The sequence below is a fragment of the Thalassophryne amazonica genome, chromosome 11 (assembly GCF_902500255.1).
Source record: "Thalassophryne amazonica chromosome 11, fThaAma1.1, whole genome shotgun sequence".
Taxonomy (NCBI): domain Eukaryota; kingdom Metazoa; phylum Chordata; class Actinopteri; order Batrachoidiformes; family Batrachoididae; genus Thalassophryne; species Thalassophryne amazonica.
In genome coordinates this window covers 87,812,615-87,839,806 of record NC_047113.1, presented here as the reverse complement: position 1 = coordinate 87,839,806, position 27,192 = coordinate 87,812,615, and positions in this window count along the sequence as shown.

The window sequence follows — 27,192 nt, the reverse complement described above, 5'->3', positions numbered from 1 at the left end:
CAGAATCCTTTGCGATCTGTCTGTTTGTTATAAAACCTCAGAATTAGTGCATTATTCAACATTAAAAGATATATGTTATATTTTAACTTTGTACAAATGACAGAATTGACACTGATTCACTGATGAAGCGAGACAAAGGAACACCTCCGTTTCGGAGTGTTAGAGGACAAGTTGGGACATGTCTATCTCGGCTTTCAGTGCTTACCAGTGGAGTGAGTATAAAAGACCTTGTGGAGAGCTGGACATGTCCCAACTTGTCCTCTAACACTCCGAAACGGAGGTGTTCCTTTGTCTCGCTTCATCAGCGAATCGGTCGTGACGTGCGAAGCCTCCGCGCGGCTTTCCATGACAAAATCTCTTGTTAAAAGTGAAATCTGCTGGAAAATGGCTGATGTCCAGGTCTTGTGATAACCAGAGAAAGAGCACACGACGGTCTCGTATCCACAGAGCCATCAGCTTAGAAATGATCCAGTGGTTTGTACCGCGACATCACAGCTCGCAGCGCGGCGCACCGACCGTCCTTAAAGGGGTCCTTAAAGCTGTAGTAACAGTCCTTATTCTCTGTGAAGCCCGTAAAATTTTCACTGAAAGCCAGATAAATTTTTCGAATGGTTTCTAGGTGCCAGTCTCTAACAGCTTCTGAAAAAATTCTGATGGAAAAAAAGTCCTTTTCATTCCGCCATTTCCAGACAATGAAAATCCGACGAGGGGGCGGGACCACTCCTTCCACAAGGCGTGCTCACAGGCGAATGACGTCACCGACAGGCGTGGAAAAACTCACGCATGCGCACGAGGGTTCAAGCATGTCTGATGTAAAAACATATGAATGAAATCCATATAGTTTTTGAAAAAAATAAAAAGGTACGATACTTTATGGACAGACCTCGTATATATATATGTATATATATATATATATATATATATATATATATATATATATATATATATATATACGAGGGCTGTCAATAAAGTAACGGTCCACGCCTGTCGGTGACGTCATTCGCCTGTGAGCACTCCTTGTGGGAGGAGTCGTCCAGCCCCTCGTCGGAATTCCTTTGTCTGAGAAGTTGCTGAGAGACTGGCGCGTTGTTTGATCAAAATTTTTTCTAAACCTGTGAGACACATCGAAGTGGACACGGTTCGAAAAATTAAGCTGGTTTTCAGTGAAAATTTTAACAGCTGATGAGAGATTTTGAGGTGATTCTGTCGCTTTAAGGACTTTTCACGGTGTGAGACGTCGCTCAGCGCTCTCAGGCGGCGTCATCAGCCTGTTCAAGCTGAAAACCTCCACATTTCAGGCTCTATTGATCCAGGACGTCGTGAGAGAACAGAGAAGTTTCAGAAGAAGTCGGTTTCAGCATTTTATCCGGATATTCCACTGTTAAAGGAGATTTTTTTAATGAAAGACGTGCGGACGGATCCGCGCGTCGGGACGCAGCCGACGCGGTGCGGCGGCACAGGAAAAACACCTCCGTGTTGATAACCATTTATAAAATCCAGGCAGCTTTTGATGGCTTTCAGTGGAGTGAGTATATGAGAAATTGTTTAACAGGCAGGACATGTTCCAACTTGTCCTTAAGGCTTTCAACAGAGGTGTTTTTCCTGTGGCGGAGCGTCGCGGCGGCTGCGTCCCGACGCGCGGACCCATCCGCACGTCTTTCATTAAAAAAATCTCCTTTAACAGTGGAATATCCGGATAAAATGCTGAAACCGACTTCTTCTGAAACTTCTCTGTTCTCTCACGACGTCCTGGATCAATAGAGCCTGAAATGTGGAGGTTTTCAGCTTGAACAGGCTGATGACGCCGCCTGAGAGCGCTGCACGACGTCTCGCACCGTGAAAAGTCCTTAAAGCGACAGAATCACCTCAAAATCTCTCATCAGTCGTTAAAATTTTCACTGAAAACCAGCTTAATTTTTCGAACCGTGTCCACTTCGATGTGTCTCACAGGTTTAGAAAAAATTTTGATCAAACAAAGCGCCAGTCTCTCAGCAACTTCTCAGACAAAGGAATTCCGACGAGGGGCTGGACGACTCCTCCCACAAGGAGTGCTCACAGGCGAATGACGTCACCGACAGGCGTGGAAAAACTCACGCATGCGCACGAGGGTTCAAGCATGCCTGACGTAAAAACATATGAATGAAATCCATATAGTTTTTGAAAAAAATAAAAAGGACCGTAACTTTATTGACAGCCCTCGTATATATATCCACCAGTGTGCCCTGCATTGAGTTTTTATTACCCTAAATTTGGGGCAATAACAGTATATTATCTTTGCTTAACACTCACATCCAAGAACAAAACAAAATTCAGCAAAAAGGTGTTAAAATTCCACTTCAAAAATACCTGCTGTTGCAGTTTATTTCAGGATCTTCACAACTTTCATGTTCGTGAGCCAAAATGTGAAGATGCCCTGCAGTCGATTTAAGTTCAGAAATTGAAAACAGCATCAAATTGCGTTTCTGCAATGTGCACACCAGGCAGCCAACCTTCCACCCATGAAATGTAACACGGGAGAGAAGAGTGTTGCAGAGACGGAGAGGAAGTGAAGGCAGAGACACTTACGTAAGTTCAGAACACACTGGATGATGTTGGGGATATAAAAATGGTAAGTTTTTGAATACGAGTGCAGAAGTCAGTGCACTTCATTTTGAGCACCAATGTGTCCACCTGCAGATATGAAGAAGCCAGCCGTGAAAAGGTGAGCTGGAAATAAAAGAGTACAGAAAGCAAAGATAGAGAAATAGACGTAGAGTGAGAGCTGAACAAACAGAACAGAATGAGAAAGAAGGGCAGAATACAGCAGACCATTACAAGGGTAGAAAGGGCAAACACAGGGCACTGTCCACAAGATGGGGTGGAAAAAGATAAGTTCAGCAGGGGAGCAGCCTCTGTACTTTCTGTCTTATTATTTTTCCTCTATGTGTTGTGTCAAAATTTAAATTTTGGCCCAAAGAAAGTCAGAAAGGACAATGAGCTTTACTCAGTTACTGCTCAAGACTGAAGCCTTTAAACATTTTACACATGAGCCCAGCACGTGCCTCAACGGTATCGCTAAAATGCTTTCTCACTTCTCATAAATGAAAAGAAAAATTATCTTAAGTAATAAATCAAGATGATACTTTAAGCAGAGATAACTGTGATATCACAGGTATGAAGTATGTCATCAAAGTGTTATGCTGCATTCACATGTTGACGGTAATGTTATTTCTACCTGGTTCTTTTTAGGTAAAGTTCTGCCCCTTACCAAAAACCAAACCATTGTATTCCTCATTTTGAGTTTATTCAAGGTCATGTTAGAAACCAGGCCTGGGACCCTCACAGACAGTGTCCATCTTGTGAAAGGCCCCTAAAATGAGTCATACAACACTTTTTATACTTTGTGGGTGTTAACATAGGTGTGGTTTAGCCTCACATTTCTAATGTTAGTGGCTCTCACCAACAGGGGGAGATCTCCTTGTGTCTGAAACTTGTCCAGATGATAGAGTAAAACTGAACATATTTCTCAGAACCTCCAAACAAATAACACAAATACTTAATAGCTAACATAAAACAAAGAATTAGCAGATATTATCTAACAACTCCCCCTCTTGACATGAATCTGTCATGTCAACAAATAAAGACCATTTTGGCATGATTCAATTCCCATGTATGATCCGATATTCCAATCAAATCAATTTCTGCCAAACATATAGGCACATAGGCAACCATCAATTGACCCTATCCTGATGCTCCTTCACAGTGCCCATGTAATAAGTCAGGGTCTCTCTGAGACATCGACGTAATCGTGACGGTGCCTGTTAGGTCGTCCCGGGTTTTGAGGTGGGATCTTACCCGTCATAAGCCATCCCGCCATCCATACGCTCCTGACACAACATGCCATCAAGGCAGGGGCAGCAAGGTGTGAGAGGGAACTACCATTCAAGGTGTCATGTTCAAATTGTCATTAACCTTTACATTTTTTTAAGACCATTGAATGTGAATTGAATTATCTCCCCATCAGTTCCCAAGATTAATCTGTTAGATAATTCTGCACTCAACCAACAACAAATGATTACTGTATTCCCATATCAAATGAAATATGGAAAAGATCAGATACAAATTTATAAAGACAATAACAATGAAAATAGTGTTCATTATAAAATTATCTGCTCATCTACAATAAAACACAAATATTCCAGATATCCATGTTGATGGAGTGGTCAGCAATTGCTCTTAACATTTTCCTTGGTCAGTTGCAACATGTTATTATATAGCAAAAAAATAAAAGTCTCTCCATGTACGGACAAATCACATTATAGGCACTACAATACCTATATCAATAGCACAAATGATGCATACAGGACTTCATTACCCGACTATATGCAGCAAGGATTCATCATCACCCAGTGTATCATACAAAAATCTAGTCACTGTATCAGTGAATCAAAATTGAAAAATTAATTGATTAAAAAAAGAAACACAGAAGACATCTCCAAAAAGAACTGTGGCCTATATGTGTTAACACTCAGCAGCACAACATTTTAATCAGGCAGTAAAAATACATTGGTCTTCTTTCTCGTCTTCTTCTAGGGTCCTCTTCCAGGGTCTTCTTCAGAAGGGAAACTTATGGGTATCACTTTGTTAAGAGTGCTGTAACATTTGATAGGGGAAGATACCCTTAATTTGGTCTCAGGCAGTGGTGATGCATTTAAAAAACAAATGTCTTATACAGAGGACCAGTACAGGTACTGCCACAGTCAAGTCAATTTGAATGTAATAATATAAAAGGTACCAGCCCAACCATCTGCCAAAATATTCTACCATCTCAATCAACTATTAGATTGATACCAAATTCATAGCCAATCCCTCAGCACGTTTTTAGATCAGTAAGGGCTCTGGTTACAGGGCCATCAGATACAATATTGTTTGGAAGTAATTTACAACACTCTTAACCATACAAAATATTCAATGTGTTCTTACTAAAATATAAAAGCCATCCATGAAATGACTAAGAATTAATCATATAGTCCAGTCACAATGTCTCTGGTCAGATAATCCGTCTTTGCATATTGAAATAAACATAATTGATTCCATCCACCTTTTTGCAATTCAGAACCACCAATTTAGATTCATCAGGCACCCCCCTAAGTACCGAACTGGGATATGAAATACTAACAGGCCTCCTTACTCTATAATCCCTAAAATACTGAATTAAGTCCCTTCCCATAATATTAATAGAGCAATAAAGAAATGATGGTGGATATTCCATGCCAATCTTCTGGAAGGGTATATATCTTAATGTATGTCCCCCTCAGTACCAATTTAATCAGCACAAACCTTCACTATCTTGGTGGTATAATCCCCCTGAAATTCCATCCACTATGTTGGTGGCCCAGGATACGTGCTAACAAGGTCCTAAGCATCCCCAATAATTTTAACATCATAGTATGAGTCTCATAAATTATTTTAGCAATTGTAAAATTTGGATCTCCATCGGTGAAGTCTGCATAAAATTAATGCAAATAGCTATTCTACACAACACTCCCCTTTTAGCCACATGGATACCGTGTGGCTAACCACATCAGGTACTTACCAAGGGACCGTCCACACCAAGTCACAGAAGCCAACGCCCACGACATTACAAAGGAGCGTTGGACCCAATCCATACCGTGCACACCTCCATGTTTAACAGCGTGTACCAAAGCATAAACACAACAGTTTAAATTCCACAGTGGAGTTTGCATGGTCGTACCCCAGAAACAAACACAATGAAAATTTACACTAAAAAACAACCGTGAAACTCAGGCACGTCCCCAGGTGCCACAACACCAATGTTCAGGGTGTACAACAGAAATGTAGTACCCCGCCATAGGCACATTAGGCAGACCAATACGCCTTGTCGACGTCCACATAAGCAAGAATAAACACAACAGCCGTCCACCCATGACAGCGGGCAATCAGTCATGTTGTCCACCCTAAAAAAGTAAAATACAAACAAATGTATAGTTAAGAAGAACAGCTCATTGGTAACAATGACCTCCGGTAGTCGCCCTGAAAAAAGAATACAGAATAAAAGATGTCCACCACTCACATCACACCTCATCCAAACCATCCAAAACAGTGGGAACCATCCACAATGTCTGCCATTAAATCCGAAACTAAACAAACCCTGAAAAACCCGAACTCCCCTACATGAAATGCATGTTCAGCATTTGGAAACATATGGCTTATAAAGTATCACATATACCCACGGTATGTCATATTTTTCATCTCTTTCCAGCCTATTGTATTTCTTTTCAAATATGATATATAATTCACCTCAACACAATTCAAGCTAATATCTGTGTCAGGCAGGCTAAAACAAGTCAAATACAAAATAAATCTGAAATCTTAAAACTGATTTATACATTTCTACAAAATACTCACATTTTAGAGTTCTCATGGGATTTACATTAAATTTACAGAATATGTAAAAATTATGTGCATATTGTAAAGCACTAAAGCAGCCCAGTTATTGTAATAAAATCCTAGCACATCCCAGGAAGTCCACCAACAAAAAATGTGCATCTGTCACTATGTCTCAAACCCACTAAACTGTAACAAAAATCCATTAAAACCAAAACACATATCATGTCTTGGTGGTCTACATCATACTTGTCAAACTCTTTGAGGATCCACCTGCATAACCTGTATAAGTGAGAAAATCCATAAAATCAACACGAAATCCTTATAACCTCCAAATCGCGCTAAAATCAGTTTTATTACACTACACACAACTGCATAGCGGTATCACATAACTGGGTTTTTATTCACATATGAGTTGCCTCAATGACATTAAAGTCAGGATCATTAGTATTTACTCCACAGTGGAATTTCAAACAGTAGAGATGTAGTATCATGACAGAAATAATGTGTCATTAATGGAAAGGCAATAAAAACATGAAAAATAAATTGAATGAACAAAATAAAACTCAGAACTTCATCATGTGTATCAAAAATCTCCTGTGAGGTGTTTTGAGACGGACTTTATTATGATGTGGCGCATTATAAGCCAACTACATTGAACATTTTATGGAGTCTTAGAGTAAATAAATATGAACCCGATCACTGGATCCTTAAACTTTGGACATAATAAACTCTACATGGTGGATCCTTGATCTCTGGACATAAACAGGAATAAATAAAATCTGTAGTTTTTGTCCAAAGCATTTCCTTTCAGACATTATTGGCATGAATGTCTTTCCATACATCTGAGCTGAGCTCAGTCAGCTGTGCTGCACATCAGGATGTAATTCATAAAGAATGCAGCACGTCTTATTTTGGGAGGTCAAAAACATTTTAGTCGATTGTAGTTTCTGGTCTGTAATATAACGGTTTAAAGAGGTGTCACTTTATTTAAAGGGGCAATTCATTTTGAAGTTATTACTTCTGACTGGACCCTGTCTCGGCCAGAGAGCTGTTTGAATGGAACGGAGGATGAATCTCGTTTCTTAACTGCAACAAGACAAGAGTCCCAGTGTTACCTTCTTCCAGACTCTGGTTCTGAACCGTGGTAGAGAGACCTCTGCTTTATATGCTTAATCCGTGGCTCGTTGCAGCTGGTAACTGGCTTATCGGTAGTGGTGGGCATAGATAACCAAAAAATTAACTTTGGTAACAGATAATCAGATAACTGAAAAGTTATCTTTGATAAAGATAAACCACCCAAAAATGTATCAGAAGTTACAGATAATCGATAACCGATAAATTCCAGTATTGTCTGTGGTACATCTGCAATTACTAAGAAGCTGAAATGGATTTTTAACACAATTGCTTTTGAAAGCATCAAAAGCAACAAAAGACCCAAAGAAAGCCAATATTTCCATGTTTGACCATGCTGTCCCCTGTAGGAAGTTGCACAGAAGAATCCTGAGAACACCCACAAAATCAGATCTCTACTAATCATAATGCTCCGGTCAGGCGGAGGGCTTGAAAAATAAAGTCATACTAACTTATGGTTTTGTGAAAATACTGATAGAATAACTCCATTAATGTCAATTCTGTCATTTGTACAAAGTTAAAATATAACATATATCTTTTAATGTTGAATAATGCACTAATTCTGAGGTTTTGTAACAAACACAGACAGCAAAGCATTCTGGGTAAAAGTGCCTCTGCTAAACACTGATTGGTTCAGTCATTCATTATGTAAACCAACACGTTAATGTGATGTGTGTCGTGTGTTGGTTTAAAGATAAATGTGCTTTTGTAAAATATTCCATTTTTATTTGTAAAAACAGGCATTTTTACAAAGCCCTGGAAGTGTCATCGCAAAATGTTTTGCATGTGGAGAGAATGTGCGCACGTTTTATTAGTACTGTGCGCACGTTTGATGATGTGCGCGCATTTTATGATGTTGTAAAACATGCACTCAATATTAGTAAGGAAGTAAGTAAATTTATCTATATAGTGCCTTTCATAGATATAAGTCACAAAGCACTTCACAGGTTAAAATGCAATAATAAATAATAAAGACATAGATAAAACAAAGGACAAGGTTAACAATTGGTCAGTTCTGAAATGCCTTATCTTGACACATAAATGTTGGCTTTACACTGCGTGTTTTGGCCATTTTTCAGATGATTTTTCATTCGTGCGAGAATTTTTTGGCCCGAGTTTCAGGTTAATCGCACGTCCTGCATCATGTAGTGGAGTAACAAGCTTTAACATCTCACGACCACCTCCTGCTGCTGAAGAGCTACAAGCATCCAACCACAGAGCTGTCTTGTGATGTTTTTGTTGTTCTTTTGTTTTTAAACTTAATTTATATAAAAAAAAAAGCCATTTGCAAAGCCAAAAAGTTGATTTAACCACCATCTGATATAACCGGGTCAAAATAAATAGAACACTGCCATCTACTGGTACCCAGACGCTTAGTACTTGGGGCAAATACTGCCATGAACACTACTGGCCAGTACATGGCAGTAGTGGCCTTGAAAACTTGACAAACAAAATTCCAGATAATCCATGTCTGCTACATTTAAGATGCGTGGAATTTAACAAACGCAAATACAATAACGTCTATAAACCCAGAGAATATATTCACGAGAGTTTTAGGCACTAGAGTTTAATGCTGTTGTCCGTGGAGCCTGAACAGAGTGTCTGAAATGCATTTGTCCTGTTGTGAATGTCTGAGATTACCCTATGCTACCCATAATGCATTGCTGCCGGGCACAGCATGTGCTCACAAAACCTTAAAAATTAGCACATTACTTTAAAACGAAAACATATATCTGATATTTTCACTTTATAAAACTTCAGACATGACAGTAATTTTAAATAACTTGTCCAAAATGAGTAGGTTAAAATTTGAACAATAAGTTAAAAATGTATGCCTCTGGAAGACTTGGATGATATTGCGATTATATCAGTATGGTGTTAAAGGAAATTTTTTTTTGGGGGGGGGGGGGGGGTCACCAGTTCTCCTTTGCCTACAGAGAATAGAGTGGTTTCTTCTGAAAACAGCTCTTTTCTGTTTGCAGAGGGTATAACAATATACCTCTTAGGAAACTTTTAACAGGTAGGTCTCAACTGCTTTTAAGTTTTAAAAATGTTTTTCACTGTTCAGCTTGGTTTACTACGTTATCGTTTTAAAAGTTATCGGACAGCAATTCATCGGAAGATAATTAGTCCGATGATGAAAACATTATCTTCGATAATTATCTGTTATCGGATTATCGAAAGTGTGCCCACCACTGCATATCGGTCCGGTTAACCCTGATGTGAGGAGGCCGACAGACTTGCATGCACAACGCAGCTTCTCACTTGAACTTGGACTTTATGTTGTGTGTTGGGGGGTTTGGCTGGACTTTTTGTACTGCCTTTGTGTTTGTTTTCCTCTCCAGGTGGTTTGTGGCTGATCATTGTTGGCTGAGTGTGCTGCAGAAGAGTCTCTCACCTCTATCAAGATGATCTGCTGCACCTGTGGCACTCACATGCAGACCTAAGGACTCTCAGCTGGTGCCAATTAAGAGATGAAGCACTGCATTTAAGCCAGCAGTGATCAGAGCTGAATTGCCAGAGAATACGACCTTGTGACGACCGTTTGTGGGACGCTGAGGGCCGCTCCAGGTTCTGACACATCGCGCCTGTGAAGGAGGTCGAGGTTGAGAGACAAACGCTGTCAGCACACGTCAGAGGTGATTATTGTTGAAGTAATTATTAGTGATTGTAACTTGGCGTCTTTACGCAGCTATAACTGAACCTTGGTGAAATTGTCGGGTTTGCTCCTCACGGCTGTGGCGCGCGGATTAATGATCCAACACTGGCTGTGAGCAGCCGCCCTTAAAATTAAGCTTGAATTCAGACCTGAACGTGTTGCTGATAAGTGTGCCGCCTCTTCACCTCACCAGACTTTATTAGTTAGCTTTCTGGTTATTTGGCACTGGGTCCTGTCAGACGCTGGTTCGGTTCTCACCTGCGTCCAATCCATAACACTTTATTTCCAAGCTTCAGCAACACAGACACTCCACAGCTTCAATCTGATAAATAGCTGTAAACTTTGGGGGCAAGTAAACACTCGTAAAACTTCCCCTGCAGGCTGGACATGCACATGCATTGCCGACGCCGAAAAACACCTGCCCCTCCAGTCCGCTCATAACACACAGATCAAAAGGAAAGCCGACCCCCCCCCCCCCCACACACACACACACACACACACACACACACACACACACTGCTTAACACACACACACACACACACACACACACACACACACTGCTTAACAGAGGAGGCACTTAAGAGCACTTCATTTCCCTTAATGCAACACAGCTTTATGCATACATTACCCACAAGGCCAACCTCTTAAAGTGACAGGCTAAGCCTGTAACACCAGTTAGTGACTTTAATCTACACAAAAATGACTCACAATATTTTAACGGCTTTAAGAGGGGTTAAAGAGTGGACTTGCCATTTCTGAAGAGCAGCGAATCAAAGAACCAACAAACTAGTGGATCGAAAAATTGCTTCATTAGCTCACGCATCAAAGTGGAGTCGCGACGCAGAAACGGTTGCTTACAGAGCCGCTGCAGACTAAACCCTGAATATCCATAAAACTTTATTTGTACGTCTGTATGACTCTGAAACTCGGAAAAATCTGTATAATTTACGGACAATCCGCATAGGTTGACATGTATGGTACATTGCCCAAAAAGTAATCATATCACCACACTGTAAATGTTATGCCGACATACAAAACAAAGTCTGCGTGGATATACCTTAACTCAAACCGAGATCCTAATTACATGACTTTAGGGTAATCCAAAGAGTGACCCCCAAACACTGTTAAGCCCACAAAAAAAATAGTCATAGTTCGAGGGGAAACAAATTGCTATTATACCAACCTTTGTCCCTTCCAGGCAGATCTTTTATTTTACTAACCCCCGTGTCCCCGACTCTCAGTACCTTTACCCTAACTTTCTCGTTGTTTGATACATTACATTTGACTGTAGGAATTCTGGGTTGTGCTATCTTCGCGCTAGCCTCGTCCAGGCGTTCTGTTTCATGCATATCAACAAACTAAGGTGCCCTCATCTTCTTATTGTTCCTCTCCGTCTGTCCCTATCATAGATTTCCTTCCACCCTGTTAAAAGGGAGGCCCTGAAAAGAATCACAACATAGGTTATTATAGCACAAAAATGAAGCTCGAACTCACAGTCTTAAAATAAATACGTAAACCAGAACTTTCCAAGAATGGACCATCCTGTGAAATGTACCCTAACATGCCACCCACAGACAGCATAATCGTATTACTAAAACCAATAAAATATTATATATATATATATATATATATATATATATATATATATATATATATATATATATATATATATATATATATATAGCCATCATTATCTCACATCGCATCAGTAGTCACATAAAAAATAAGATGGACATCCTGCAATAGCTCTCTAATACGGGTTAGCCATATCACTTGATTACTTATCTATTGTCATCATTACCTGTACAGGAAAACACCACAAATCATCTCACAAGATCTGAACGTGAGTCAGTTTGTCATACAATTTCCACTGCAATATACGTCATAACAATTTCCAAAGAACATCACCTATTATTTAGCATAATTTCACCTCAGTTAATTATTCATTTAATTGGAACACACAACAGAAGATACAACCAATATCACTACATAAATACTCATATTAAAGACAAACAATTTCATTGGTGTGACAAAGGTCGTAGAAGTCCGCAACATGTTCCAGCGCAACTAAATCTACTATTGAGCTAATGTTTTATGACAACATAATGTGAAGGTAAGCCCAATCTAAAAGTCAATGATCCTCCAAGATCTCTGCTAATTTATTTTAGTATGCTCTTCAGCAAGAATCAAAGATACGCCATCTCATCCAGACTCCACACACCAGTCCTCCTCCATTTGTACCTGAAATTAAAAACAAAACTAGAAGCACTCAGAGAGTGCAAGCCTCCGCCAAGGCCATGGGGTCACTGACGTCTTAACATCTACATGCCGTGGAATCATTGAACCTAAAAAAGTCTAACGATGATGTTTGCTCAGTAGTAAAAAAAGTTTCATCTGCTGTGACTGGATAGTATGTATCCTTAGCGCTTGGCATCACAGTTTATTGCAACTTGCACCTTTCTCAGAAGCTACTGTCATCTGAGCACTGATATTGATATTGCATGTGCTTATAGACAAAAACAAATAAGAGACAAAATTCAATATATTATTCAACTAAACTGCAAATATATGATTTTTTTAACATTCATGAAACACTTCTCTAAACAAGGCCATAGGGTCACTGACCCTAAAGAGATTCCCTCCTTGGCACAGTGATCTATTTCTTTTTGTCTCTTTCTCTAAAATTGTATATAATAATCATTAGATTATTAATATATAAACAAAAATAAATTTAAGAAATATTACAATTTGAAAACAAATGCACCGAACGTGATGACAGCTGCAACTGTTTAATGCTAACGTTTAACATTGAAAATGCCATAGACATGCTAACGCGTTAGCATCGGGATCCGGATCGTGATCCGGATCACCACTAATGTTTAATCACTTGTTCCTCTTGTCATTTCCAACCACTCCACAAAATTTCAACAAAAATAAATTTAAGAAATATTACAATTTGAAACCAAATGCACCCGAACTTGATGACAGCTGCAACTGCTTAATGCTAACCTTTAACATTGAAAATGCCATAGACATGCTAACCACTAAATTTAATCACTTGTTCCTCTTGTCATTTCCAACCACTCCATAAAATTTCATCAAAATCCGTTCAAAACTTTTTGAGTTATCCTGCTGACAGACAGACAAACAAACAAACACGACCGAAAACAAAACCTCCTTGACGGAGGCAACAAATGCACCCGAACGTGACGACAGCTGCAACTGCTTAATGCTAATTTTTAACATTGAAAATGCCATAGACATGCTAATGCGTTAGCATCGGGATCCAGATCGTGATCCGGATCACCACTAAAATTTAATCACTTGTTCCTCTTGTCATTTCCAACCACTCCACAAAATTTCAACAAAAATAAATTTAAGAAATATTACAATTTGAAAACAAATGTTATTGCCTTTAATGCCATAAGTATTAAAGGCACTGCGCTGCAGTGGTTTGAATCATATTTATCTAATAGATTACAATTTGTTCATGTAAATGGGGAGTCTTCTTCATGGACTAAGGTTAATTATGGAGTTCCACAAGGTTCTGTGCTAGGACCGATTTTATTCACTTTATACATGCTTCCCTTAGGCAGTATTATTAGAAAGCATTGCTTAAATTTTCATTGTTACGCAGATGATACCCAGCTTTATCTATCCATGAAGCCAGAGGACACACACCAATTAGCTAAACTGCAGGAATGTCTTTCAGACATAAAGACATGGATGACCTCTAATATCCTGCTTTTAAATTCAGATAAAACTGAAGTTATTGTTCTTGGCCCCACAAATCTTAGAAACATGATGTCTAACCAGATCCTTACTCTGGATGGCATTACCCTGACCTCCAGTAATACTGTGAGAAATCTTGGAGTCATTTTTGATCAGGATATGACCTTCAATGCGCATATTAAGCAAATATGTAGGACTGCTTTTTTACATTTGTGCAATATCTCTAAAATTAGAAAGGTCTTGTCTCAGAGTGATGCTGAAAAGCTAATTCATGCATTTATTTCTTCTAGGCTGGACTATTGTAATTCATTATTATCAGGTTGTCCTAAAAGTTCCCTGAAAAGCCTTCAGTTAATTCAAAATGCCGCAGCTAGAGTACTGACAGGGACTAGATGGAGAGAGCATATTTCACCCATATTGGCCTCTCTTCATTGGCTCCCTGTTAATTCCAGAATATAATTTAAAATTCTTCTTCTTATTTATAAGGTTTTGAATAATCAGGTCCCATCTTATCTTAGTACCATATCACCCCAATAGAGCGTTTCGCTCTCAGACTGCAGGCTTACTTCTAGTTCTTAGGGTTTGTAAGAGTAGAATGGGAGGCAGAGCCTTCAGCTTTCAGGCTCCTCTCCTGTGGAACCAGCTCCCAATTCGGATTAGGTGTTGTGTGGGCCGCCAGAAGAGGAGGTACTGCTGGCCCACCACCAGAGGGCGCCCTGTCTGGAGTGCGGGCTCCAGGCACCAGAGGGCGCAGCCGCCTCACAGGAGCAGCCAGGGTGACAGCTGTCACGCATCACCTGCAACAGCTGTTACCAATCATTTGATCGGCAGGAGTATATCAGCAGGACGACGTCTCCACCTCTTTGCCGAGATATCGTTTCTACCGAGAAGGTAACGTACTCAGCTAACTGTTTGACAGTGATCTTTGTGACTTTGTGCATTTATCTGAGAGAACTTCCCAACGAGAGGTGGAGGTAGCTTACCTGCCGTTCGGATTCCTGGGTGCGAACGCGCCCTCCTTTAACTGTTCTTTATTCCTCGCCAGCAGTACCAGGTCCGACACGCGGAGGCAGTGGCCACCTGGGAGTTCGGGACTTGGCGGCTCCAGTATTCCCGGGGTCTGGTGGCGGAGGAAACCGTGTGGTTCCGGTTCTACTTTGGAGAGGCGTCTCCTATCTTCGAGCCTGCCCACACGACACCTGTGTGAATTTGACTTTGTCCTTTATTGTAATCTGTTGTCCTTGTGCATATTCACAACAGTAAAGTGTGTTATTTGACCTATTCCATTGTCCGTTCATTTGCGCCCCCTGTTGTGGGTCCGTGTACTTACACTTTCCCAACATCAGGGAGATAGACACCCTCTCTACTTTTAAGATTAGGCTTAAAACTTTCCGTTTTGCTAAAGCTTATAGTTAGGGCTGGATCAGGTGACCCTGAACCATCCCTTAGTTATGCTGCTATAGACTTAGACTGCTGGGGGGTTTCCCATGATGCACTGAGTGTTTCTTTCTCTTTTTGCTCTGTATGCACCACTCTTCATTTAATCATTAGTGATTGATCTCTGCTCTCTTCCACTGCATGTCTTTTTCCTGGTTCTCTCCCTCAGCACCAACCAGTCCCAGCAGAAGACTGCCCCTTCCTGAGCCTGGTTCTGCTGGAGGTTTCTTCCTGTTAAAAGGGAGTTTTTCCTTCCCACTGTCGCCAAGTGCTTGCTCATAGGGGGTCGTTTTGACCGTTGGGGTTTTTCTGTAATTATTGTATGGCTTTTGCCTTGCAATATAAAGCACCTTGGGGCAACTGTTTGTTGTGATTTGGCACTATATAAATAAAATTGATTTGATTTGATTAGATTTGTATAAAAATGATTTTTCGGTAATGGCGGTTTTCTTCTGGATCTAGCTCCATAACATTTGAAGCTACATCAAATCTGATGACACCTTACTGAATCAGTACAGATTCAGCTACAATTTGGTGTTAGTTGTGCATCTCTAGCTTCATTTGTCACCTCACACTGACACATTTTCTATTTTCCCTATATTTTTGCATATTCTGGATCACCAGATCCGGAATCCGGATCCGATCATCACCAAACTTTGTTGTTTGATAGAACATTTGACTATGTTACACCCTAATTTTTTTCAAGCCTTTCTGCCTTGTTTTTGTGGAGTTAGAAACTAGAATGTCAAAATTCCCCCTATCCCGCAATGGTGAAGAATCCTTTAAAAACTTCCTGGATCCGGATCGTGATCCAGATCACCACTAAAATTTAATCACTTGTTTCTCTTGTCATTTCCAACCACTCCACAAAATTTCATGAAAATCCGTTCAAAACGTTTTGAGTTATCCTGCTGACAGACAGACAGACAGACAAACAAACAAACAAACAAACTCGACCGAAAACATAACCTCCTTGGCGGAGGTAACAAAAAGCAACAGGGGACTGATCCATATCCACAAGTAAATATCAGCAATAGACTGCAATACTGTTTTGGACTACACACACACACATACACACACACACACATGCACACACATATACGAGGTCTCTTAGATAATAAACCGACCCTTTTATTTTTTTTTTTAACTATATGGATTTGAATGACATGCGATTACACCAATCATGCTTGAACCCTCGTGCGCATGCGTGAGTTTTTTCACGCGTGTCGGTGACGTCATTTCCCTGTGGGCAGGCCTTGAGTGAGATGTGGTCCCGCCCTCTCGGCTGAATTCCTTTGTTTCACACGCTGCTCGAGACGGCGCGCGTTGCTTTATCAAAAATTTTTCTGGACCTGTGAGGAATATCCGAGTGGACACTATTCGAGAAATTAAGCTGGTTTTCTGTGAAAAGTTTAACGGCTGATGAGAGATTATGGGGTGTTTCTGTCGGTGTAAGGACTTCCCACGGAGCGGGACGTCCTGCAGCGCTTCCAGGCGCTGTCGTCGGCCTGTTTCGAGCTGAAAACATCCTAATTTAAGGCTTAATTCACCCAGGACATCGTGAGAGAACAGAGAAGATTCAGAAGAGGCCGGCATGAGGAATTTATGCGGACATTCCACTGTTTAAGGACATTTTTTTAATGAAAGACGTACGCGCAAATTCGCCGAGTCGTTTCCGTGACGACTCGGCAAATCTGTGTGCGCCGCGACATGAAAAACACCTCCGTGTTGAAAACCATTTGTAGAATTCAGGCGGCTTTTAATGGCTTTCAACAAGTGAGTAACTGAGAAATTGTTTAACAGCTTGGGCATGTTCCAACTTGCCCGTTAAGATTTCCAACGGAGGTGTTTTTCCTGCCGCGACCCCCCACGGTCGGGTCCAGCCCGACATGCGACTCTGCCCGCACGTTCTTTCATTACAAAATGACCGTTAACAATGGAATGTCCGAATAAACTCCTCATGCCGACTTCTTCTGAAAGTTCTCTGTTCTCTGACGACTTACTGCGTCAACAGAGCCTGAAATGTGGAAGTTTTCAACTTGAAACGGCGAGACGCTGCCGCCTCGAGGCGCAGATCGCTGTCAGGCGCCGTGGACCGTCCTTAAAGCGACACTACCAGACCAAAATCTCTCATCAGCCGTTAAAATTTTTACCGAAAACCAGCTGAATTTATTGAATGGTGTCCACTCAGTTGTGCCTTACAGTTTTGAAAAATTTTTTATCAAACAAAGCAAACAGTCTCTGAGCCATTCCTAAACAATGAAAAAAATCGACGAGCGGGTGGACGACTCCTCACTCAAAGACTGCCCACAGGCGAATGACGTAACCGACAGGCGTGAAAAAACTCTCGCATGCCCACGAGGGTTCAAGCATGTCTGATGTAATCACACGTGATTCAAATCCATATGGTTTTTGAAAAAAATAATAAGGTCGGATACTTTTCTAATAGACCTCGTATACACACAGATAGGGTTAGCCTCAGGCCCAGTTCATACCTGGGGCTGAGCTCACATAGGGCCAACTTCTGACATGTGCTCTTAACTTGATTTAAATGTACGCATTATGACTCGCTCACACATGGCATCATTATATTCACATTTTCAGCCTATCCAAAATGTTCTTATGCATGGGTCACAGTTTGCATACATATGGGAACATTTTGCCAACTACTGTAGCATTTTTATAAATTACAACATATGCATTTAAATTTGCATGTTTTAGGTCCCATTTTGTGTGTGCACAGCGGTGATAAATGAGGTCCGTGGTGCCTCAAAATGTTGGGGTTGGACTCACATATCAGGATTTATAGTGCAGTCAGTCAGTCATTCAGTATTCAGTGAAACAGGTCAATAGTCTGATCTGCAGTTGATCAGTCAGCGAGCCTGTCAGGTGCTTTTGGCTTCTTCCTGATGCTGATGAGATCTGAGCATCCAGAGTTCAGTCTTATCTTTGGCATCAGCAGTGTCTCCTGTGGGTCTGTTTCTCCAGTCCTGCCCCTCCCTCCAAATAAATTTTATCTCATCTCTCTTTGTTGACATCAGCAGTCTGTTCTGTCCTCTCTGCTCCTCTCTGACTCCACTTAAAAACCCTCCACAGCACAGCGCTAAAATCTATTAGTGCACTATCAACATGCAACACGCATATTCTGCCACATGCACTGATGCACTCACGTGCACTGACGCACAGTATCTCATGGCCACATAAGATTATTTGAAGCATTTTCTCTACACATTACACTTAACTTTCACATATTCTGTCATCATGTCTCTGTTTATGCCTCCTGTCTGTCCTTTTTATTGTACAGGAAGTCATGCACCTGAGTGCACTGTGCACTCAGGCGTGTGTGTGTGTGTCCTGATTAGTTCTTCTGTGATGCCAGGTTGGTGAGAGATTGTGATCTCAGTCAATCTAATAGAGCTGAAAGGCCCACGCAAGCCCATTCCCACACAGCCGCTCTCCAAACTTCTTTAATCCATTTACAGAACATAATCTGAGGTTGAGGGACAGTGGGCTAGGATTTAGGAATCGTCCTTATCTCACTGTGTGTCCGTCCTTGTGTCTTTGCAGTGACCTTGTCTGTCCTGCACACTTGATTTGGTCAAACATGAAAACATCATATATCAACAGATCTTCATCGTGTCCTTCTATTCATAAGTTGTTACTGAGGTGGTTTCATGTCATCAGTCAGTGTATTGGTTTTTTGGGAAAACAAAACAAAACATGTGTAATGTACCTTCCTGACAGAAAAGAGCCAGAGAGGGCAAAAATAGTATTTTGCAGTTTCACTTTTCTGTTGTATGAGAACATCTTAAAGTAAATTCACGATTCAACCTCCTTCAACATCATTAACCCTGTCACAGTTATCAGTGGAGCATTTGTAATCTGTACTTGAAACAGAAATGTTAGACCATTGTACCACTGCATAACATTATCGTTATCTCTCTCTCAAACACACACACACACACACACACACACACACACACACACACACACACACACACACACACACACACACACACACACACACACACACACACACACACACACACACACACACACACACACACACACACACAATCTATGCTACTGAGATAACAGAAATGAACCAAAACATGATTTGGAGATTGCAGATCACCACCTGCACTGATTCTGTCCTTCTTCATGTGTTTATGATCAATGGTTCAATCAAAGGCACAACTGTGCACCAGTGATGTGCGGGCTGATCTGAAATTAAGGGCCCCTTCACACATAACACGATTTATGTCGACGAGCGCATGAAGAAGGAATTGTATGCCAATCGTGAAAAATCAGAGCTGCCTCCAACGCCTTGTACACGTGTCGCTACAACTATTTGTTGACACCAGCGGCTGAAAGACAGACTGTGCACTGTGAGAGCCCACTGAACCATCTCACAACAGGTGTCGGCCAAATTCCAGGTGACACACAAGAACATCTAACACCGCTCACTCAGAAAATGTGTGGCCACTCGCACTGTTAGCATGAAAACAGTCAGCAGACAATCACTGTCGAGCTGGATGTGAAATTTGTCTAAGTGCCCCCATCAGCGTGGCTTTACAAAAAGCCCCCACAAAACACATGTGATGTACATGTGGTTCACCCCCCCCGCTCTCCCCAACACATGTGGCATGTCAGGGGGACACTTGCATAAAATGCCTGTATGTAGACATGATCACATGGGGTCCAGACAGGCAGGTCTGAGTGCACACAGCACAATGAGGTGCCTGTCAGCTGCTGACCAGAGACTCACTGACAGCTCACATAACACAGACACAGAGTGACACATTGGTGTGTACGCTGGACGGACAGGGGGTGAGGTCGCTGACAGCTGCAGCTGTTGAGATCTCTGGTTCTGGACGTCCCAGCTGGAGAACACGTGCTGTGTTTGGACGGACATGAACTTACAACTGTCCACTGTGACGTGTGTGTATCTGCTTGCTGTCCTCATGTGGACATACCATACATAAAAACATATATTGCTATTGTGACGGGCTGCAGCAAGCGAGCGCACAGTGTACACATTGAAAGGCTGCCCCGGCTGAAACAGACCGTCAGATCCTAACACCCAGCAAGCCATCTGAATGTCACATCACCCATGTGAGCTCTGTTCCACATGATGCGGTGTCTGTCCTGCGACGTGCCATCTATATTACACGTGTCGGGACGGACATGCATGCGAGGCCAGCTGGACATGCCAGACCAGTACATGTGAACATGATGAATGCCCTGCTCCATTCATGTCATTTCATGACTGTATGTCTGTGACTATGGGTCATCTACAGAGGAACAGACGTTTCATACTTGTATTGTCTGCTTGATAAGAAGGATTCAACAAAATGCGGTGTTGTTTTTATGGTGTGTGGTTTTATTTTTTTAAAATACATCTAACTCCTTGCTGATTTCAGGCATTTTTCTGCACCTTTTTGCAGGACAGTGATGATAGCACTAGTGGTAAAGTTTCTGGCTGGCAATTAGAGTTTTTGTAAATTGCAGGTTCGAATCCCGTGGGTGGCATGTAATTTTTTTTATTTTTTCACAGCAGCTGCACGATCTGGTGACACATGCTCCAGCTGCTCGCATTGTGCTCTCACTGCAATGGTGTCATGCATGAGCGTGAATGGGGGTGTTGTGTGCATGAAACTGTTGCACCGGGATCATTCACGCCTCCCTGTCGGCTCGATGTTTTCTTGGTTCGCTCATACTAGCTGTTCTGCCATGATTCACCCTCATTTGTACTTATTCATACTATGTGTGAAGGGACCCTAAGGAGTGTCCACACTGAACCATGGTTACCAGGGAAACAAAAACTTCTTAATGATATTCGGGTTATTTGCTGGTAGGTCAGTGAAAATTAATTTTAAATATCCCCAACAAATATTGTCAAAAGGCTAACATCAGTTTTTTTTTCTTACAAAATAATAATTTTGTGGAATTGGAAACTAGTATTGGCGGATGTTTGCACTCTATGAGTGCGGCTGGTTTAAGTATATTTCCCTGAGTCAATACAGTGACTTGGATATATAAGTGTGATGTCTACATAAATGTTTTGATGTTCACTAACGACTACACCTGATTCTAATTCATCATCAACCCAGCATCCAATAACTATCCAGCAGGTGGCAGACACGTCTATTGGATATTTCTTAGGAAAAACACTTGCCTTTTAGATTGATCTGGTGCAACAAAGTTCACCAAATGCAAAAGCATTTGCACTCATTCTTTCCTCTATTAATATGGTGAGCTACAATATGATAAACTTCAGTGAATGGACTCATTGATTCATTCATTTATATATTCATTCATTTACAAATGGTGTCTCAATGAGAAAAAGTGATTGAACAATTTGCATAGATTTTTTTGAAGTTATTTCAACTTAGTTAGTTAGTTTCAACTGAATTAATGCCACAAGACTTCTTTAGTTAAGTTGAAATGACTTAAAAAATGTATGCAAATTGTTACATCACTTTTTCTCATTGAGACAGCAGCAGAGTGTAGGAATAATACTCACTGAAATTAATTTGATACTAATTACTAAATTAATTTTACTTTAGAATATAGTTTGATAGTTATATAACCTGTGTTAATTGAATTTAAGTTGTTTGTGGAAATTGTTTTTTTCAAAATAATTGAGAAATACCTATTTAAGTTTTACAGTATATGCAGCAGTAGATTAATAATATCACGAGTTTAATTCTCTCGAAAGTCACCAGACTGGACTGTGAAGCGTTCTTGGTCTCTCGATCTGAACTGAGTTTGACTCTTGCTTCAGAATTTGCACGCTCACCTGCTGCTGTTCAGCCATGACGTGGTAATAAATGTCTGGCTGCTCCATCAACTGCACAATGTAGTGGGGTCCTGCTTCAAAAAGAAGTCCAGTTTATATCTCTGTGAACTCAAATATTCCCTCAGCTTCTGTGAAGGTTTTGTTCTTTCCTCATGCACATTGGTTTTCTTCCACTGCTGTTCACTAAAGTTATTGTTTACACCAGGGTCCTTACTCATCAGTCTATGTGAAGTGTGGAATTTACCTACTTGTGCTTTTTCTTAGAAATACGTGTAAATAAAAGCACAGCTTTGACCATATGGACAGCAACTAGTGGAACAGGGTAACTGCAACTTGAAAACATTCCTGCCATAACAGCATGCAACCTCATCCATATAAAAAATCACAATTATATCCAATTAGAACTGCAAAGGACACCTATGTCAACTTATCAACAGCTTGATCTCAATTTGCTACTACAAGGCATGAAACAAATAGTTTTCCCCATGTAATCGTATAAACAGAGGTACTTACAAGCACAGTTATTTTAGCTGTTGCACACTCGTCAGCTCAAAATCTGCATGCAGGCTGCATATTCACTTCTATTAACAGGCCACATACTTAGATAGCAAAATGTCAGACAGTTCAAGCCTCACAAAATTTTGCCATTTTGATGCTTTCTGAGTGAGAAATTCCTCAGATGTATGGAAAAACAAATCAAGTCATTCACCATATTATAGAAAATAATTCCATGTACGTTTGGCAGAATTAGACTTTTTTCTTAGCAGATTTAAACCGAGACTGTTCAGAATGCTGGCATCTATTATGGGAAAACCCGCCATTGTTGTGAAATGAAAGTGAGGCTGGGGTCACATTATTTTTTTATTATTTTTTATTATTTTTTTGCATTTTGCATTTTGTTCCCAGAAACTATCCCAGAATATCCCAGAAACTAGGGATGAACAACTACACCACTATCTGTATTTGGTTCTGTATCTGTTCAACAATCTAAATGATCTGTATCTGTACTCATAGTGGGCGTGGCCTAAACTGGAAGTGAGCGTACTTTAACCTGAAATGGGTGGGGCTTAAATCAGTACATTATTTTAAGTGTGAAATTGATATGGATTGATCAGAAGTTGCTGTATTTATTGTTTATTTGAAAACTATTTCCAGAACAGCCTCAAAATTGAGATTCAAATCAATGTTTTTGATCACAAAAGTAAGAGAACTATTTACAGAACAAGTTTTTTTATGAACTCAGAACATGAATATTCTTAAGTGTATGAATGAATATTTACAGAACAGCCTCAGAACTGAGATTCAATGTTGTTTTTTATCACAATAGTAAAGGAACTATTTTACAGAACAAGTTTATTTTTTTAGAAACTCAGAACATGAATATTCTTAAGTGTATGAATGAATAACAGAACAGCCTCAGAATTGACATTCAGTGTAGTAGGAAATTATGAACTAAGTATGCATGAACAAGAGTTGTCATACTCAACCCAACTTTTTTTTTTTTTTTTTTTTGGGGGGGGGGGGGTTTATTTTATGATCAAACCATGACTTTTTTTCAATTATTTATTTATTTTTACTACCTAACATTCTTGGCATTTTTTTCCACACAAAGTTAAGCAATACTGATTAAGGTGTGTGTGTGTGTGTGTGTGTTTATGAACTGCAGTGAGAAATGTCAGACACTGCATTCAGCCATTTTCAATAAAATATAAATATAGGCTACTTTGTGTGTTCAGCTATATGTGTGTATGCGTGTAAGTGGTCTCTAAGACTCTTTATTTTGTAATGATCTGTGTGAACGTGGTGATTCATGCAAACATCCAGTGATGGCAAACGGAAATAATATGTCAGTCTTGTTCACTGTATTCTTCTCAAAAGCACTGCATTCAGTGGGAGCAAAGTTTTCCAACTGACTTTATATCACCCAACCAAACGAAGAGCAAGCAAACTGTTAAAATAAATAACCTGAGCGGAGTGGAGGCAGTGACTGATGCAACATGAGCTGTTTTAATCTCTGTCTTGTCAAAAGCACTGTGTACAATATGAAACAAGTTCACCAAGTAAATTTAAATATCAGACAAACCGAAAAAGAGGTGAGTTGAAGAAAACTGTCTGAGTACTGACAGAGCAACGTGAGGTAGAATCAAGCCAAGCACAGAGAGAGAGTTCCTGTCTGTGTGTATCTCTGCGAGAGTGAGAGACAGAACAGAGCAGCTGCAGAGAGACGGGCCTGTGTAGGGAGCAGCGGGTGCTCTGTGTGACTGGCCAATCACAGAACATGAAGACAGTCAGTCAGCCAATGAGAATTTTCCTTCAGCACAAGCACAGATATTGATGAGTTTTATTTGTGTCATGCTCGGACTTGTCAAAAATACTTTATCCATACCAGATACTCGTCTGAAATGAGTATCCAGCTCAGCCCTACCAGAAACAAAGTGGATCTGACAGACAACAGCAAAACAGATGCCATATTCACTTTTGGGCTTCAAAGGAAGAAAAGAAAAGAGAAACAACACAGGAAATTGACTATAAGATGGGAGAAGGGGGGAAAGGTAAGGATCACTTGTGTGGTAGATTACAACAGAGGTAAGTGCTTTGATTCTCTATCCTTAACAGAAATTTTCCTGTTCTCCACCACTGGTGTGACTTCTCTTTCTTTCTTCTGGAAAACACATCAACCATTTCTTTTGGAAACCTTACACCAATAGCATGGCACTTTATTTCACCACTCCAGCAACAAAGAGACACAAATAAACAAGTTATTGAAAACAGGCCAGTGGCATGGTGTATTCACTACAAATCATCCAGTCACCCACCATTTTCAAACTGTGCTGTATTTTAAGATGCAAACAATACTCTCCCCAATTTATACTCTATATTCTCCACTTACATAACCACACTTACACTCTTACCCAAGTATTTTCATGACTTCATTCCATTTTCATTTTATAGTCTGTTGATGCAGACAAAATGTATATGATCAGAGATTGATCATTGTGACTTTGATGCAGTGACTGATGAAGTCCTAATATTATGTAAGAATGTGTTGCTCCAAAACTTGGATGTACCTTTCAGCATTGATGGTGCCATCACAGATGTGCAAGTTGCCCATGCAGTGTGCACTAACACACCCCCATACCATCACAGATGCTGGCATTTGAACTTTACGCTAGGAACAATCTGGATGGTCTTTTTCGTTTTGTCCAGAGGACATGACGTCCATGATTTCCAAAAACAATTTGAAATGTGGACTCATCAGACCACGGCACACTTTTCCACTTTGTGTCTGTCCATTTCAAATGAGCTTGGGGCAAGAGAAGGCGGAGGCATTTCCAGATGTTGATGCATGGCTTTCACTTTGCATGGTAGAGTTTTAACTTGCACTTATAGGTGTAGTGATGAACTGTGTTAACTGACAATGGTTTTCTGAAGTGTTCCTGAGCCCACGCGGTAAGATCCTTTACACAATGATGCTGGTTTTTAATGCAGTGCCGCCTGAGGGATCGAAAGTCACGGGCATTCAATGTTGGTTTTCGGCCTTGGCGCTTACGTGTAGAAAGTTCTCCAGATTCTCTGAATCTTCTGATTATATTATGGACTTTAGATGATGGAATCAGAATTCCTTGAAATTTAATGGTGAGAAACATTGTTCTTAAACTGTTGGTCTATTTTTTTCATGCAGTTGTTCACAAAGTGGTGATCCTCATCCCATCTTTGCTTGTGAATGGCTGAGCCTTTTGGGGATGCTTCTTTTATACCCAATCATGACACTCACCTGTTTCCAATTAAGTGTTCTTTGAGCATTCATCAACTTTCCCAGTCTTTTGTTGCTCTGTCCCAATGTTTTTGAAATGTGTTGCAGGTATCCATTTCAAAATGAACAAATATTTGCAAAAAAACAAAAAGTCTATCAGTTTGAACATTAAATATCTTGTCTTTGTGGTGTATTGAATTGAATATAGGTTGAAGAGGATTTGCAAATCATTGTATTCATTGTATTGTGCTTTTATTGACATTTTACACAATGCCCAAACTTCAATGGAATTGGGGCTGTTGATGTAGCAATGAACTGTGTTAACTGACAAAGGTTTTCTGAAGTCTTCCTGAGCCCACACGGTAAGATCTTTACACAATGATGTTGGTTTTTAATGCAGTGCCACCTGAGGGATCGAAGGTCAGGGGCATTCAGTGTTGGTTTTCAGCCTTGCCGCTTATGTGTAGAAAGTTCTCCAGATTCTCTGAATCTTCTGATTATATTATGGACTGTAGATGATGGAATTCCTAAATTGCTTGCAATTTAATTTTGAGAAACATTGTTCTTAAACTGTTGGACTATTTTTTCTCACAGTTGTTCACAAAGTGGTGATCCTCACCTCATCTTTACTTATGAATGGCTGAGCCTTTTGGGGATGCTCCTTTTATACCCAATCATGATACTCACCTGTTCACCTGTGGAATGGTCCAAGCAGGTGTTCTTTGTGCATTCATCAACTTTCCCAGTATTTTGTTGCCCCGTCCCAGCTTCTTAAATGTGTTGCAGGCATCCATTTCAAAATGAGCAAATATTTGCACAAAAACAAAAGTCTATCAGTTTGAACATTAAATATCTTGTCTTTGTGGGACTTGTCGGTTCCTCGGTTATCCACCTGTTTCCTGCGTGCATGGCTCATTCTTTGTTCCATGTCCTTTGTTAATGTTTGGTTCTGATTGTTATCACATTTTATCACCTTGTTATATCATTATCAGTTTTTCTATAATTTGCAGTTTTTGTCACTGGCATGGAAGTCTTTTATTTTGGGTGTTTATTTCTTGTTTGTTGGTTATTGTATTTAAAGGGGATAGAGAATCAAAATCATCTTTTTCATGTTTTTGGTGTTAGTTCAGAGTCTCCCCGCTGTGGGGAATACACACGAAGTGCCAGCAAGTTTCAGAACCTCTGTTTCAAGTATTTCTCCTTTTTTGAATTGCCCCTAGAAAACAGGCCAATCCGTTTTTGAGAGAAAACTTACGTCACTTTTTCACCAAAACCCCCCCCCCCCA